Raw genomic sequence first — 18,486 nt, forward strand, 5'->3', positions numbered from 1 at the left:
GAAGGAACCCATCCATAATGCAGGGGGATTAAAAACTTGAAGGTGTTCAGCCGTGCATTATTTAGAGACCCAATCAATAGAGAATCTCAATCTTTCACAATATGAAAACGGCTCAGTAAAGGAGGCTCATCCAAACATTTGAAATACCATGCAACCTTCGAATGGGTGCCGTACAAACTTGTGGTGCTGGCCACCTGCGCTGGTATTAGGCTGCCTGAGTTCGAATCCAGTCTCTACCACCTATGAGCTGTATGACTTGGACAACTTCATTTCTTCGTCCTTGTCTTTCTTCACTGGTAAAATGGGGATTAAACTAGTATGTTTCTCAGAGAGTCGTTGAAGATTAAATGTAAAGCTCTTAGAACAGTTGCTGATGAAGAGTAAATATTTAACAAGTGTGAGTTAATATGTGATGTTAATAACGCAGGGTGTCAGAGACTGCTAACTTAGTATCCAAGCCTTTTCCTCCTCTTCTGGGGCTCCTGGCTAGACGACAGCTACCGGCCTCCCTTTCAGGTAAGTGTAGCCATGTGGCTAAATCCCAGCCAGCGGAATGAGGGCCCATGTGACGTGGGCCCCTGCCAGGCCTGGCCCGTAGAAAGCTCCCACGCAAGATCTCTTAGCTTTAACTCTGCTGCTGGCTTGGTGGAGACCAATGCAATAGCTTTGGAAACCATATTATGGGAACGGTGGAGGCCAAGATTCTGAAATCACCACTTGGAGGAGAACAGCCTACAGATCATGAGAATTCATTTTGGACTTCCCATGAATGAGAAACCTTTCTATATTAAGACAGTGGGATTTGGAGGTTCATCAGGTAAGGCAACAAACCTGTAACTACTTCACAAAGGAGGGTTTCTTGCATTAAGTGAAAAAATACAAGAGATGGATGATATGCCAGACCCTGAGATATCCCCCAATATTTGTTCTTGGTTTCTTTTTCTTTCTTTCTTTTTTTTAAGTTGAGGAACACTTAAATACAGTGAAATGCAAAGATCTCAAATTGTAACACAACAGGTTTTGATGATTTTTACTCCCATGTAACCAGTACACTAATCAAAATTGTAGACTCTGTCCACCACCCTAGAGAATATGCTTGTCTGCAACCCCGCAAGAAACCACTATTCTCATTTCTACCACCATAAATTAGTTTCACCCGTCCTTGAAGACCATATGAATGGAATCATAAATTAGGTACTCATCTCTGTCTGGTTTCTTTCACTCAACAAATATGTTTTTGAGATTTATGCATGTTGCTCAATATATCAGTAGTTCATTGTTTTTAAATTGTTAAACCATGTTCTGTTGTATGAACATGCCATACCTTGTTTATTCATTTTCCTGTTGATGGACACTTGGATGATTTCTAGGTTTTTACTATTGTGAAAAAAGCTGTTCCAAACATCCACATATAAGTATTCTGGTAGAATTCTAATCCTTTCTCTTGGGTAAATATCTAGAAGAGGGATTGCTGGGTGTGTTTTTCTATTGCCGCTGTAACAAATTATCACAAACGTTGTGGCTTAACGCAACACAGATTCATTATTTTATAATTCTAGCGGTCAGAAGTTGGACACGAGTCTCACTGGGCTAAATCAAGGCATCCCTTTCCAAGGGCTCTAGGATTGCCTCAGTTAGATCTGGCAGCCAACACAAAATACCAGAGTTGGGGTAGTCTCAAGGACAGAAATTTATTTCCTCAGTTTGGGAGACTGGAAGTCTGAGATCAGAGTGTCAGCACAGTCCAGTTCTGATGAAGATTTTTTTTCCCCTGGCTTGCAGAGGGCTTGTGTGCTCTCACTGGCTGGGAGGAGACAGACAGACAGATAGATAGAGACAAAGAATCCTCTGGTGCCTCTTCTTTCAGAGGCTCTTTAAAGAGCACTAGCCCCACGGGTGCCTCACTCTTGTGACTTCATGTGATCCTAATCGCCAACCAAAAACTCCATTTCCAAATACTATCACCTCAGAAGTTAGGGCTCCAACATCTGAATTATAGGAGGACACAGTTCAACCCGTAGCAAAGGTATTCTGGTTTTGTACCTTTTTCAGCTTCTAGAAGCTATCTGCATTCCTCTGCAGGCAGAGGAACACCCCCCACCCACTGTCCCCAAAGCCTACAAAATCCAGTTGTTCCACATCCCTGTCAGCATTTAGAATTTTCAGTCTTCTTGGGGTGCCTGGGTGGCTCAGCTGGTTAAGCACCCGTCTTCGGCTCAGGTCTTGATCACAGGTTCGTGGATCGAGTCCCGTGGCGGGCTCCCAGGCAGCAAGGAGTCGGCTTCTCCCTCTTCCTCTGCCACTCCCCCCAGCTCATGCTCTCTCTCTCTCTCTCTCTGTCAAATAAATAAAATCTTAAATAAATAAATAAATCATTCTCTGCATTAAAAAAAAAGGATTTTCAGTCTTCTAATTTTCCTCTCCTAATGGGTATGAAGCAATATTTTGTTGTGGTTTTAACTTGCATTTCTCTGATGACTGAAAATGTTGAATATCTTCATCTGTGCTTATTGGCCAGAGAATCTTGTTTTGTAGTTTCTCTTCAAGTCTTTTATCTATTTTAATTGGGTTGTTTGCCTTATTATTATTAACTTACAAAAGTTCTTTATATATTCTGGATATAAGTTCTTTCTCATATACATGGAATATAAATATTTTCTCCTAGTCTAAGTAGGATTTTTTTCTTTTTCTTTTTTCCTTTTTCTCCCCCCACCACTGTCCCCACTCCTCTCCTCCCCTCTCCTCTTTCCTCCCAGAAGAGTCTAGATGAGTTTATCATAATTGGAATACTTGAACAAACAGCAGGTTCCTACCGGCCGCTCTGTTGCATCAGGAGCTCGCCGCTCCCCATAAGACCCCGGCGCCCCCTTGCGGACGCAGCTGTGGGAGCACTTGGTGCTGCGCCGGGGAGTGGGGGGGTGGGGGGGGCAGCAGGAGTCGCAGCTCTGGCAGGAGGCGAATTTGCGCTCGGCACTTGTAGAAGCTGGTGCAGAGGCGGCTAAGTCCACGCAGCACAGAAGAGCCTCTCCGGATGGCTGGAAGCGTGGTGGTCTTGACTTCATTTTCTTTTTAAAGTTTATTTATGTGTTTGAGAGAGAGAGAGAGACCGCGTGTGCACATGCAAGCAAGCGACCTAGCTGGGGGGGAGGGGCAGAGAGAGAGAATTTTAAGCAGACTTCCTGCTGAGTACCAGTGGGGGGTAGGGGAGACCAGGCTCCATCCGAGGACCCTGAGATCATGACCTGAGCCGAAACCAAGAGTCGGCCACTTATCCAGCTGAGCCACCCAGGTGCCCCGATTTCATTTTCTTTTCTTTTTTTTTTTTTTTTTCCCGATTTCATTTTCTTAATAATGCTTTCTGAGGAGTAGATTTTTAAATTTTTGTTAAGTCCAAATTATTATTTTTCCTTTTGGTTTGTACTTTTTGTGTCCTAAGAAATCTTTGCTTATCAGTATCACTGTGGCAGATTATAATTTCCAAATATAACTGCAAAAATAATTCCTCTCCATGTGCTCCTTCATATCATCTTGCCATTATTTCCACTTTCCTTAATTATTTTTTAAGATTTTATTTATTTATTTGAGAGAGAGAGAGTGAGACAGAAGACAAGAGGGGGTAGGGTCAGAAGGAGAAGCAGACTTCCCATTAAACAGGGAGCCCAATGCGGGATTCGATCCCTAGACTCCAGGATCATGACCTGAGTCTAAGCCAGTTGTTTAACTAACTGAGCCCCCAGGAGCCCAATTTTCCTTAAATGTTTGATAGAATTCTCTCTACCTGGGCCTGGAGTTTCCTTTCTGGGAAATTAAAAAAAAATTATTATTAGAATTCACTGTATTTAAAAAAAAATAAGAATTCACTGTATTTAATGGGTACAGGAATATTCAAATTTTCCTTTTCTTCTTGAGTCAGTTTAGGTAAGCTTACAAAGATTCTGTTCACTTCGTTTAAGTTGTTAAATTGGTTGGCATAAGATAGTTCATAATTGTCCTTTTTAAGTTTTCTTTCAAGGTCTGAGAATTCCAATTGACTTCTATCTTTTTGGCCTGGTACTGGTCATTTCTCTGTTCTCTCTCTTTTTCTTGACCAATTTTATAAAAAGTTTATCACTTTTATCAATCTTTTCACAGAACGAATTTTGGCTTTGTTAATTTTCTTCTGGTTTGACTATTGTCTGTTTTACTGATCTTTGCCCTTTATTATTTCCTTCCTTCTACTCCGAATTTAATGTACTCATACATTTCTTATTTTTAAGCTGGATCCTTTTTTTTTTTTTTTTTAAGATTTTATTTATTTGACAGAGAGAATGGCAGCGAGAGAGGGAACACAAGCAGGGCGAGTAGGAGAGGGAGAAGCAGGCTTCCCGATGAGCTGGGAGCTGGATGCAGCGCTTGATCCCAGGGTTCCATCCCAGGGTTCTGGGATTGTGACCTGAGCCAAAGGCAGAGCCACCCAAGCACCTGTTAAGAGGGATCCTTAAATCATTACTTTGAAACCCGCGTTGCTTTTCTGATATAAGCATTTAAACCCATACACTTCCCTCTAAGGGCTGCTTTGGTGTACCTCAAGAATTTTGCTGCTTTATATTTTCATTATCCTCTAACTTTAAATATTTTCTAATTTCTCTTGTGATTTCTTCTTTTGTTGATAATCTATTTAGAATCACCTTGTTTGAAAACACATGAATAACAAACACAAGCAAAATCAGACTATAAATAAAGAGAATAAACTGATGGTTACAAGAGCGGGGGGGGGGGGGAAGGGGACAGGCATAATGAGTGACAGGGAGTGGGAGATAACAGGCTTCAGTTATGGCATGAATAAGTCGCAGGAATGAAGGGCACAGCACAAGGAATGGAGTCGGTGATACTGTAATACTCTTGTATGGTGACAGACGGGAGCTACCCTTGTGGTGAGCATAGCATAGCACATAGAGATGGTGAATCACTATGATTTACACCTGAAACTAATGTAATATTGCATGTCCACTACACTCTGAAAAAAAATGTTTAAGAATATGTAGCTGTTATTAAATAATGTGAATGTCAAAAATAAAAATAAATTTAATTTAAAAGAATTACCTTGTTTAATTTCCAACAATTTGGGGATTTTCTAGCTATCTTATGGTTACTGATTTCTAACTTAATATTCTTGTGTCAGAACATACTCTGTAAGCTCTCAGTCGTCTCATATGTATGAAGAGCGATATTATGCCCCAGCATAGGGTCTGTCCTATTGAACATTCTGTGTGCACTTTAAAGAATGTGCAGTTGTTGTCTGTAGCAACCTATAATTGGGTTTCTATCTAGTTTACCTTTTCTCATACCTCACTTTCATTGGCAATTAATTCTCTCAGCTATCATTTATTTTTAATAAATATTTTATTAAATATTTTAATACATATTTTTATTTTAAATAGTTATTCTTTTATTAATTATTATATAACTCTTAATAAGAACTGATATAATAAAATTATCTTAATAATATAAATATTGTTTATTTTAATATTTAATATTTAAAAAGATATTAAAATTAGGGATTGTCAGGGTTTTTATTCAGCCATTTAAAGAGGATATTCCACTGTCTTCTGGCCTCCCTCATTTTTCATGAGAAGTCAGCCAACAGGGGTGCCTGGGTGGCTCAGTGGGTTAAAGCCTCTGCCTTTGGCTCAGGTCATGGTCTCAGGGTCCTGGGTTGGAGCCCTGCATCGGGCTCTCTGCACCCTTATCCCCCATGCTCAGCAGGGAGCGTGCTTCTCACCCGACCTGCTTCTTTGCCTACTTGTGATCTCTGTCTGTCAAATAAATAAACAAAATCTTTGAAAAATAAAAAATAAATTAAAAAATTAAAAGAAGTCAGCCAACATTCACACATTGCTCTCCTATATATAATGTATGTTTTATCTGGCTATTTTTAAGATTTTCCCTTTATATTTGGTTTTTAGCAGTTTGACCATGATGGGCCTGGGTATGGTTTTCTTTTTATTCATCCTGCTTGGAGTTCACTGAATGATAGGTGATGTTTTCACTAAATCTTGGGGAAAATTTGGCTGTTATTTCTTCACATACTTTTCCCCTGCCCCCTTCTTCTCTTTTCTTTCTGATGTCTCTGCTTTGAGTATGTTAATTATGAAGAGCAGATTTTGCTGGACAGCTAGTAATCACAGCCATAACATTCCAGCCAACAGGAAAAGAAAACAAAGAGAAGTTGGGCTCCTGGGTGGCTCAGTTGGCTGAACGTCTGCCTTTGGCTCGGGTCCTTATCTCAGGGTCCTGGGATCAAGCCCTGCATCAGGCTCCCTGCTCAGTGGGGAGTCTGCTTCTTCCTCCACCGGCTCTCCCCATTCGTGCGCTCTCTCTCTGTCTCAAATAAACAAAACCTTTAAAAAAAAAAAGAAAAGAAAGAGTAGAGGCACACTCCTTTGCTTCTGCTCATATATCATTGGCTAGCTCCCTGGACAGCTGTATATCCAAATAAAATTGTCTATCTAGGGAAGGAAAGAATTTTGATTATATCTCCAATGGAGTAACTAATATCATGTTCCCACCACCACCACCACCATAAACAATCGTGAAGTTAGACAAAATAGATGAAGCAACTGGCAGTTAGACAGTGTATTGGACAACAGGCAGGACCAGACTGTGATCCTTTAGAGAAAAGACACACATGAAGTGAATCCCACATTGGCCCTGGCTTTCTTCCTGGGGATCTTCTGTGGCTCACAGGGCATGGGGACAGCACCCCCAGGGCAGAGCATAGCGCACAGCACTCTTGTTGAGCTGAAGAAGCAGGAATTCAGGGAGGCTATGTTGGCTAGAATTTTCAGGGCAGGGTAACAAAGATCGTGGGAGCTGCATGGGGGATAAGGGTGCTAGAAACAACACTGGGGTTCACCATTAGCCCTTGGCTAAGAGCGTGGCTGAGCGGGTGCAGGTAGGACACCGTAAGGCCTAGAAGAAAGTGGTTGCTATAGGGCTGAGAGCCAAATGAGAGCACCAAAGGTTGCCAGGTATTGGGATATGGGAGAGTAAGGACCATGCTTTCAATAGGAACCACTCCTTTGGACCAAAACCGACCAAGCCTGAGAGTCAATAAAATCCACTAGTAGTTTAACTGCCTTCTAGAACAAAAAAGGACAGAGTCTGAAGTGACTAAATTGAAGAACAGAATTTTGCTGTGTAAAAATTATGCCTATAATAAAAATTATCCCTTTTTTGACTATAGATACCTCCACACGCACCAACAGAGAATAAATGGACGAGATGCCTACTAACTACTGGAGGGCGTTTTCTTGCAAACAAAACCAAACCCGGTAAGTGTGACCTGAAAAATCCTGTGATTGCATTGACTCCTACAGTAACTCCCGGGCCCTCCCAAAAGACACCAGAAGAAAAAGGCTGTGAGATCCACAAGTCCCCCTAAAGGGCACACTCTCCAGTGCCCACTTGGGACGAGACCATGCAGGAAGACACACAGGAATTATCTTGTCAAAAACCAGCCTATCCTCTCTGAGGTCAATGGACAAGGGACTACCAGATCCACAAGCCAAGGCCCACTTCCCACTTTCGGGGAAGGCAGTGTTTGTGACTGCTGTGTGGTAGGAGGGGACCCTTGCTATGAACTGGTCACTACTGGGTGTTCTCTATTCTTCCATTTTCTGAATGGACGTTCTGATTACTCATCCTATTTCTTTTCCATGGGTGCTATTCGGTATGTGAGTAAGTGAAAGTAGGGGAGACAACTTTTCTCTTGTTTATAGGTCGCCAGACAGATAGTTGCATCTAGGCCTGGAGGAAAGGACCCTGCAGCCCCCAGAGACCCTGAACTTCAGGCTGGACAAGGGTGAGTGTGTTCTGTGGGTAAGATATGGCCATCTGGCTGCCCGGCTGAAAAGGTTCACAGCCTTCCTTGCATGTAGGGGTAGTAACACGACCTAGTTCTGGACAACAGCATGTGTGCATGCGTGATGTGTGTGACTTCCAGGTCATGCCCTTGAAGGAAATGGGGGTAGGGCGTGCCTTCCATATATCGTTGTCCCTCTTCCCACTACCTGGAATGCATCGGCACTTGCAGGAACTAGAATGAAAGACCAGGAGACAGAAGTCACATGTTGAGAACAGCAGAGCAACGAGACAGAAGGGCGGCAGGGTTGATCGCCGCCCCACCCCCAACTCTGGGCAGCCAGAGCACACATGCATGGCCCACCTGGATTCCCATCTGAAAGAGAATCCAGCTTTTACTGTGTAAGCCACTGTATTTAGTAACCTTTAGTTACAGTTACCCTACCCACCGCTTTAACCCTTATATTCCCCCTCCTGTTAATTCTCTGGAATGGCATTTGGGTACAGGGGAGACGGGGCTTCTAATGTGGTAAAGGTGAAGGAGGGGGGCCTGAGTTCCCGAGCACAGGTCCTTGGACCACTCAGCAGCTCCTCTGAGTTCTGTAACAATGCTTCTTGTTGACCTGGTCACAGGGCAAGCGTCTTGCTGACATGCTGACATTTGTTGCCTACATCTGTACCTAAGAAAGTCAAGATTTCTCCTGACTCCCTTGGAGTCCAGTGGTCCTTTCAATGGACTCTTCTCCACTTGGGATCTACAGGTGCTCTGAACTACCTTGAGGCCTATCTGCAACTCCCATGGGCTCCCAGCCTGGGTGACAACCTGGTCCTCACATATAGGGTTCAATTTTCCTTCTCAAGGGTATTCAGGAAATTCTGGACATCTTGCATACCGATGAATGCCAAGAAAGACTCTGGCCAGCCTAATGCTGCCCTTCTCTCTGCCTAAAGAGGCAGAAGCTTTGCTCCGGGGCAGGTACCTGGTGAGGTTCCCCTTTCCAGAATCTCAAACTGAAACAGGGTCAGAAGCCTCTCTTCTGCTTTCGATGCTTTGGATATTTCCCTCAATTGACCTGTTTGCAACTTTGGGACAGGTGGGACACACATCTCTCACCAACTGCTTCTCTTATTCTCACCTTTCTCTTCCTTCTACAGTCCTTAGCCAAGGAAGTGGGGGGAGGGGGGCTCAGCTATTTTTCCCCACTTCCTCCTGGTAGTAGTTCTCCCTGTGTAGATGTTTATGATCAAGTTCACCAGGTGGGCCCTTGATTTATTAAAGGCAGTATTCAGGATAAAACTATTTCTTTTATTTCCTCCACAAAGACTAGCATCGGAGACTGGTCTTGCTAAGGGGATGAGAGAAATCAGGGTGGAGACTCACAGTTTTTCAGTTTTTTGGGCCTCTCTGTCCCAAATGTTTCCTGCTCCTCTTTCTCTGGGAGACAAGCTTCATGGCTCAGCCCTGGAGGAGAGAAGCTGAAATAGTGTGATATATGGGAAAATAAAGATACATGGCTTTAATATTGTTGCTGTTGCATATTTTATCTCAGTTTGCCACTTGTATTTTCACTTTGTTTATGGTTTCTTTCAAGGGCAAGCCTTTTTTAATATTGATGGTGTCAAATCTGTCAGCTTTTTCTTAATGGTTTCTGGGTTTGGTGCCCTGCAGAGGAAATTTTTCTATGCTCTAAGACTGAACAGAACTTTTAATAGTTGCAAAATATGCCATTGTGCAAACATGCAAATGTGCCCTAATTTATTTACAGATGAATATTTAGTGCATTTCTACGGTTTGAACTACCATAGCTAATGCAATGAACATCCTTGGGAAATACATTTTCCCTTCTGCAATTTAAACCATTTCTTTGGGATAGATTCTTACAGGGTTCATGGGTCTTTCTATTTTAAAAGCCTTAACAACAATTAAACATTTACCTGTTATAAAGCCACACATGCCAACTAAAATGCCAAAATTACTTTCTTTTGCTAGAACCGCAGCAGCTTAGGGAGATTATATTTATATTTCATATTTGTTAGAATCTGTGATAGTTCCAAATGATTTTAATTAACAAAAATTAAGAAAATCAATTATTAGTTGACAAATGCAATTTGTCTGATAGACTAAATCTTTTCAAAAACTGGAAAACATAACAAAATTTTTATTTTATTTTATTTTTTTAAAGATTCTATTTATTTATTTGAGAGAGGGAAAGTGTTTGTACACAAGTGGGGGAGGGGAGGGAGGGGCAGAGGGAGAGGGACAAGCAGACTCCCCAATAAGCAGGGAAAGGAGCCCATCCTGGGGGCTCCATTCCAGGACCCCCCGGAATCATGACCTGAGCCAAAGTCAGACACTTGACTGACTGAGCCACCCAGGTGCCCCTGTTTCTTATTTGATAGGGAAGTTCAGAGAAGAAAAAAGATCCTCTCAAGGATATCCAGTTCATTCCCAGCGATCAGTTTCTAGATTTCATGTATCCAGATTCTTGTGAACAATAAACTCATCATGGCCACCTCCCTCCCTATCATATCGCCCCTTGTGCTCTTCCAGCTTCTGTGGAAGCCCAGACCACTCTCAGCACTGCCATCTGAGCTGTGCTCAAGAGGTGTCGCTAGCCCAAGCTCACACAAGAGAATGCAGAGTTCCAGACGTGCTTGCACATGAACGGGAAGGCGAGGTTTCTGAGCCTGGGTCTGCTATCCCATGAGATACAGTCCACTTCAGTAATCAAGAAACCAGGTTCTACAATCAGGCATTCTGGATTAAAAAGCCCAGGGCTCTACCTCTTCCTAGATGTTGACCCTGAGTAAGTTGATTTAACTCTCTGAGGTGTACTTTCTTCCGCTATAAAAGGGAAATAATGAGAGCATTTACCTCAGAGGATCAAATAAGGTGAAGGCAAGAAAGTACAAATAATAAGATGACATGTAAATGGAAAGAGCTATCTATCCATAGCACCAACGTCTCTACTCTCGAGCAATATAAGTAATGGCCAATAAGAAAATTTCCCTTTAACACTGCCATTTAAATGTACTCCTAGACTTTGCCATAACCAAATGTCCCTCAGTGGGACCTTGTCCCCTAAGCTCACTCAAGTGAGCAAACATTTACTGACAGGATAGGGTGAACCCCCCTCCTGCCAAGCCCCAGGGGCTACCAGCCCCCTCTCTGGGCAGCATGTAAATAGATACTCTGAGCTGAAGAGGAGGAGAAACGAAGCCAGCCTCCCAGAGAGGGAGATCTGTGAACTTCTGCCTGAGTCCTCTTTTTAAAATAAATAACTTCCGTGATTTGGAGAGACTCTTTTTCCTTACGACAGGAGAATGTGTTTATCGAAAAAATTTAGAAAATAGATACAAGCAAAAAGTAGGAAATTCATACCACTTGTTATCCCATCTCCCAGAAAAAGATGTAGGTGATATGTTTTTGCACCTCTGTGTGTGTGTGTAGGTGTACACATTAGGGTGTTTGTGTAAGACACACTTTAAAAAGAAAATGGGCTTCATCTCACATAGACTATCTTTTTTTTTTTTTTAAAGATTTTATTTATTTACTTGAGAGAGAGACAGTGAGAGAGAGCATGAATGAGGAGAAGGTCAGAGAGAGAAGCAGACTCCCCATGGAGCTGGGAGCCCGATGTGGGACTCGATCCCGGGACTCCAGGATCATGACCTGAGCCGAAGGCAGTCGTCCAACCAACTGAGCCACCCAGGCGTCCCTCACATAGACTATCTTTTCACTTTATCATATAACCTAGATATTTCTCCATGTTGATACAGAACTCCTTTTTAAAAATGATTTTATTTATTTCTTTAAGTAGGCTGCCTGCCCAACGTGGGGCTTGAACTCACAGCCCTGAGATTAAGAGTCCCAAGCCCAACTGAGCAAGCCTGCCAGGTGCCCCGAACAGACAATTCCTTATGCTCTTGCTGCTCAGTTCAGTGGTCCTGAAGCAGCAGGACAGGAATTGCCTGGGAGCTTGTGAGTCATACAGAGTCTCAGGTGCCGCCTCAGATCTGCCAACTTGGAATCTGCATTTTTTAAAATTTTTATTTATTTATTTGAGAGAGATCACAAGTAGGCAGAGAGACAGGCAGAGAGAGAGGAAAGGAAGCAGGCTCCCTGCTGAGCAGAGAGCCCGATGTGGGGCTCAATCCGAGGACCCTGAGACCATGACCTGAGCCGAAGGCAGAGGCTTAACCCACTGAGCCACCCAGGCACCCCAGAATCTGCATTTTAATACACTCGCCCAGAGGATTTACCTATTGGCCCCCTTTGAGGAGCATGGCCTTATAGCGCCATTTTTATAGTTTCCCACAATATGGTGAAACCATGATCTCTTTGATCTCTCACTGGTGGGCATTTTTTCCTGTGACAAGAAGCTGGTCCCAGGAGGATCTTGGGCTTCCCAAAGCAGTCCTGCTGCTTCTTCAGCTCCTCCCTCCACCAGGGTGCGCTTCCTTCACTGGGGGTCCCCCCTCCCTTCTCCCCACTTCCCAGGTGACCCCTTGGCCACTTTAGAGTCAGTCCCCAGGAAACTCCTGACAGCTGGGGAGGCATTGTCCTTGCTGCTTGTCCACTGCTAGGTGCACCCTCCCCACCCCTGTCATGGCCTTCTTCCACCTGGCTTGGAGCTGTAGACTTCTGCTGCCCCATGGAGACTCCAAGCTGAGCCCTTTGGCAAATGCCTGCCCAGGTCCAGCAGGGGGTAGCCACGCCGCCCCTCACCCCCCACCCCCCTCAGCTCCTCACACCCCCTCCACCCCCCACCTCCCCCCACCCCCGTCTCCGCAGGCTAATGCCTCCTCCCTCCTGAAATTCCTTTCATCCCGCTATTCCACATTCCCTTCCCACTCCTGTAACCCCCAGGTCGATCTGAATGAATGTGCCCCCCAATCTCTGGGTCCCCTCTCTGAGTCCTGCCCCACCTCCCTATCCCTCCCCTATCTCTCCCTTCCTCCGGTTTCTGCATAGGTTCCTACCTCTTTAGTCCGGAAACCTGCCCCCCGCCCCCCTCCCTCGAAACAGCCTCCCACTTCGCACCCAGCCCTTCACTCCTCCCTTTCCAACTTCCGCAATTCCCACCTCCCCCCCAAATTCCAGCCCTGCCCATGGGAAAGGACAAGCTCCTCTGGTCCCACCCTGCCTGTGTGTGGCCCGAGGTGGGGCGCCCACCCCGCTCACCGGCCGGGGAAGGGTGAATGGAGCCCTGTGTGCCCGCGCTCCGTGGGCGGGACGGCATTGGCCAGCACATCACTGAGCCCAAGAGGCCCGAGGATGGTTGTGAGACGGCCCAGTAAAGGAGCCCCGCCCTAGCCGCCCAGGCGCGAACCCAAGGCTACTCGTAGGCGGGAAAGAAGACTAACGAAAAGTAAACTATGCCCCTGACGACCTCGCTGCGCTTTCGTGGGGGCCGGGCTCCCGAGATCCGAGCCACCGACCCCACCGCGCAGAGCGTGGGAGGAAAGGCTGCGTGGGCGAGGCGGGAGCCTCGGAGCTGCACCTGCCCCGGCACCCCGCGGGGGAAACACTGTGGGTCCCCGGGCGCCCTCGACAGTAAAGCTCTTCTCCCTTTATAAACCAATGATAAGCAGTTGGGGTCAGTGTTTCTCAGAGTAATACAAATAAGCTTCTTTTTTCACGGACGGAAATAGTAAGGGTTTGGGGGCAGGTTTTTTTGTTTGTTTGCGAGAAGATTTAGTGCGGAGAAAGCTTCTGAGAAAACGCGGCACCAATGCCCTGCTGGGGGGTGCAGAGTGAACTGGTCCAGCTCTTGGCAAAAGGTACTCATGAGGAGTATGAAGAGGGTTTGAGTGCTCATACGTAAAATTTGATACTTTAACTCCACCTGTGACAATATTTCAGAAGGAGTAAGTCTAAATATTCCCCCAAGTGCAGCTCTTCTTGGTACCGATAAATGAAAAAGCACTTAAGTGACAGAATATATGTGAGATAATCACAAGTGTATATATTTAAAAAAAAAAAAAGGAAGGAAGGAAGGAAGAAAAGAAAAAAGAAACGAACATAGAAGAGGGCGCCTGGATGGCTCAGTTAGTTAAGCGACTTCCCTTGGCTCAGGTCATGATACCGGAGTCGGAGTTGCAGGATGGAGTCCCCGCATTGGGCTCCCCGCTCCATGGGGAGTCTGCTTCTCCCTCTGACCTTCTCCCCTCTCATGCTCTCTCTCTCTCTCTCACTTTCTCAAATAAATAAATAAAATCTTTAAAAAAAAAATAGAATGAGACTGGAAGAAAATCAATCAAGTGGAAGTGGGTATAGTGGGTGACTTTTCACTTTAATTTTACTGTTTAATGAACTATCTCAGAGATACACTGAGCTATGAGAACGGCTATCACTGATCATTAGAAACGCAGCATATTTCCTGAAGAAGCCCTTCAGAGACCCTCCTTATTCCCCACCCTCACCCTTACCCCTGCAGTAACCTCTCTATACACTTTTATTATATATGAACAAATTCTCAAACATCACATAATGTTTTAAATGTTTCAAACTTTATATACATGACAAAATACTCTACAAATACTTCTGTAACTTGCTTTTCTCAGTCAACATGGTGCTTTTGGGATTTATACATATTGACTCATGTTAGTAAATCTAGTTCAGGTTCATTCAGTAAATGAGTTAATATTTATAAAGAATTTAGAATAGAGCCTGGCCTGTGGTGCTACCTAAGTTTTCAGGTCTCTTTGAGAAATAAAAATTCATTTTCATGGAAGTATAGTCTACTATTGGATTAATGTTATATTGAATTTATTTATCCATTCTCCTACTGATAAAAATTTGACAGTTTGCATTTTGTCCTGATTCCAAACAGTCCTGTTATGGACAGTCTAGTTTGTGTCTCCTGCACCTGTGTGTGAGAGTTTCTATGGGGTACACACCTAGGACTGGAGCAGCAGGGTTGCAAAGGGTCCCCAACTTCTACATTACTAGTTACTGCCCACTTGCTCTCCAAAGCGATTTTAACAGCAATGGATGAATTACTGTGTTCCTAATCTTCATCAACACTTGCTATTATCGAATTTTCTCCCAAATTTAATGGGTTTGTGGTATTATTTCCTTACGGTTTTAATTTGCATTTCCCAGATTACTATGAGGTTAGAGGCTAGGTATCTATTCATATGCTTACTGGTCATTTGTATATTTTATTCTGTAAACTTAGGTCCATCACCTTTTCCCTTTTTTCTATTGTTTGTTGTCATTTTCTTGTTCATTTTAAAGAATTCTTTATATATTTTGAATATTGTTCTCTTTTCAGGTGGATGTATTGCAAATATTATCACTCACCCCATGCCCTGACAACTTTTTTTTTTGGTGTCTTTTAAGGTACAGAAAATGTAAATGCTAATGTAGCCTTATTTAGCTATTTCTTTATAGTTTGTGCTTTGGGGGACTTGGTTGAAAGGTCGTAAGCTTCCCTGTATTTTCTTCTATAAGTTTTAAAATTTTGTTGGTTTGTATTTGGTCTTACATCCCCTAGATTTGATTCTTTGTGAAAGGGGTTCCAGAGAGATCTTCTTTCTCACATGGATAATGATTGTGCTACACTCATTTATCATTTCAGTCATCTGAAATGCCAGCTTTGTCATAAATCAAATTTCCCAAAATGTGTCGGTGTGTTTCTGGGCTTTCTATTTTATTCTTTTGGTCTATTTGTCTATCCTTGAGAAATACCACACTCTTTTAATTACTGTAACTTAATAATAAGTCTTGATTTCGGGATAAGCGTGTATTCTCACATTTTTTCAAGACCACCTTGACTATTTGGGGTCCTTCAGTTTTCCTGTAAGTTTTAGAGTTAGCTTCTGTTACAAATCTTTGTTGGGGTTTTGATTTAAACAATGACTTCACAGATTAATTTGGGGATGTTGACATCTTTATGATATTGGGTCTTTCTAAAAATATATGTAAGCATGGCAAATATCTCTATCTATTTAGGTCTTCTTTAAAATCCTACCATCAAGTTTTACATATTTTCCATATACATCTAACACACTTTATTAAGTTGATTACTATATACTTTGGGGTTCATTTTCATAACTGACAAAACCTCAATTATTGTTTAAACTGTTTTAATTATTGTTTTGCCTTATTATTTTTTTAGTATTGAAGAATTTAAATCAACTTGCATATTGGGCTGATGGTAAGATAATCTATAACTGGTTTTCTCGGGTTTCATAAAAAGTGTTAGAACATTTGGAGAAAGGAAAATAATTTTTTTAATGGTCTTGAGAATTGAAAAAAAAACTGTGTGATGGTAGAGGGAGGGAGATGTAGAGAGAGAGATTTATAAAAAATTCAAAAGTACAAAGTGTAAAATTGTGCGGTGAAATTCAATGGTCCAGGATCTTGGGTCCCCCAAAAAAAAAGCACTAGCTTTTTCCAAAACATCTGCTGCTTACAGGTCCTTGTAATATGTTAGTGTCTTACAGTTACGTATATGGGTGATACTTTCTCCAAAGCTATGCCATTCATTTTTGACACAAATGGAAGTATAAAATACACAACAGTTCAGCAACTTGCTTTTTTCCTTGAACAACTTATATGTAATTTCTCTAGCTCATTATGAAAACAGCTACACAGTAGTTCATTTTCAATTCCCTATTGATGAACATTAAGTTATTTCCAGGCTTCCTCAATAACAACACTGTAATCAATAGCCTTAAAAGTACCTATGACTGTGCACATATAGGAATATAACAGACAGTAATGCATATGTAATTTTGATAGACTTCACCAAATGCTTTGTAAAAAGACTGCAAAAATTTACAGTTCCAACAAATGCAAGAGAATGTTTGTTTTCATTGTTGTCATTCACGCTCATACTTTATATTATCAAATTTTTAAATGACAGGTGACTGGTGGCTCAGTGGGTTAAGTCTCTGCCTTTGGCTCAGGTCATGATCTCAAGGTCTTGGGATCGAGCCCCACATCGGGCTCTCTGCTCAACAAGGAGCCTGCTTACCTCCCTCTCTCTGCCTGCCTCTCTGCCTACTTGTGATCTCTATCAAATGAATAAATAAAATCTTAAAAAAAATTTTTTTTAATGAGGGGTGCCTGGGTGGCTCAATGGGTTAAGCTTCTGCCTTCAGCTCAGGTCATGATCTCAGGGTCCTGGGATCAAGCCCCACATCGGGGTCTCTGCTCAGTGGGGAGCCTGCTTCCCTCCCTCTCTCTCTGTCTGCCTCTCTGCCTACTTGTGATCTTGCTCTCTGTCAAATAAATAAATAAAATCTTTAAAAAAAATTTTTTTAATGAAAAACATCTTATTTTTATTTTCAGTTTGCATTTCCTTGTTTATTGGTGAAATGGAGTGTCTTTTTTCTTTCAACCATTTGTATCTTTTTCTACCCTGTGTCTATTTTTCTATTTTTTTCCCTTTACTGATTTGTAAGCATTCACAATATATTAGGGAAATTAGCCATTTATCTGATATGTGAGTTGCAATTATTTTATTATTTTTGTAATCTTCTATTTATTTTTTATTTGGTATTTGTGTTTATTTGTCCATGCAGAATTTTGTTTTATTTTATTTATTTATTTATTTATTTATTTTTATTTTAATTGATTAATTTTGGGGAGTTGACATCTTTGGTATTGTATTTTCCTCCAATAAACATGGTATATATCTCCACACAGAAAACTGAGATTTTATAATCCACATACACACAGCAACCTGAAATATGTATATTATATTGCATAAAAATATATATATGCAATACTGTCAATGCCCTAACACCCTGGAAGCCTTCACCCTGTCCTACTGTACTCTATACAAATTATAGCTTTCTCCCTCCCCAGTAGAGGGAGGAATTTCTAATTCCTATAATACCTGATTTCTGAAATAAATTGTATGTATCACTAAACAATATAGTTAATTTTGCCTTTTGTAAACACTATTTAAATGGAATGATATGATACTGTGTGGGATTTTTTTACTGTGTTTCTTTCACTCTTCATTATGTTTGTTAGATTATTTCCTGTTGTTGCCTATAGCAATGAAATGAGCAAAGAGAGAACTTATTTTGTGTATTGACCTTGCTTCCAGCATCCTTGTTAAATCTACTTATCAAATAAATACATTGTCCGTAGATTATTTTAGATTTTCTACATACACAATCACATTGTCTAATTGTATAGCGCACTAAAAGACAATAAAGATTTTAACATTTTCTTTGTATGCTTTTTTTACACTAATTTTATTGTTATACATAGTGTGCAATTCTAAAGTCTTTCACATTTTCTACTCTTCTTTTTTATAATGAAGTATTTCATACCTACAAAAATACACAAGCATGTATATGGAAGGTATAAAGAATAATTAATATCTGTATATCCATCAGCCTACTTAAGAAATAGAACATTAAGTCATTTTTAGAAGTCTCCTATGTGCCTTCTTTTTCTCAAGGAATTATTTTTTTTTTTTTTTTTTTTTTTAAAGATTTTATTTATTTATTTGACAGAGATCACAAGTAGGCAGAGAGGCAGGCAGAGAGAGAGGAAGGGAAGCAGGCTCCCTGCTGAGCAGAGAGCCCGATGCGGGGCTCGATCCCAGGACCCTGAGATCATGTCCTGAGCTGAAGGCAGAGGCTTTAACCCACTGAGCCACCCAGGCGCCCCTC

The 18,486-nt window shown here is 42.0% G+C and overlaps 1 long non-coding RNA gene across 4 annotated transcripts in view; it reads left to right on the forward strand.

Annotated features, from left to right (window-relative positions):
* The first annotated feature begins 453 nt into the window (after positions 1-453).
* LOC132010060 (uncharacterized) overlaps positions 454-18,486 on the forward strand; it is a 28,731-nt gene continuing 10,698 nt past the window's right edge. Inside the window, exons 1-5 of one of the 4 annotated variants that reach the window (XR_009402138.1) lie at positions 454-516; positions 7,226-7,313; positions 7,761-7,843; positions 8,075-8,244; positions 8,476-9,346. This is a non-coding gene — a long non-coding RNA (uncharacterized LOC132010060). The other 3 variants (XR_009402137.1, XR_009402140.1, XR_009402139.1) reach the window with 3 other exon arrangements.

The sequence above is a fragment of the Mustela nigripes genome, chromosome 2 (assembly GCF_022355385.1).
Source record: "Mustela nigripes isolate SB6536 chromosome 2, MUSNIG.SB6536, whole genome shotgun sequence".
Classification (NCBI taxonomy): domain Eukaryota; kingdom Metazoa; phylum Chordata; class Mammalia; order Carnivora; family Mustelidae; genus Mustela; species Mustela nigripes.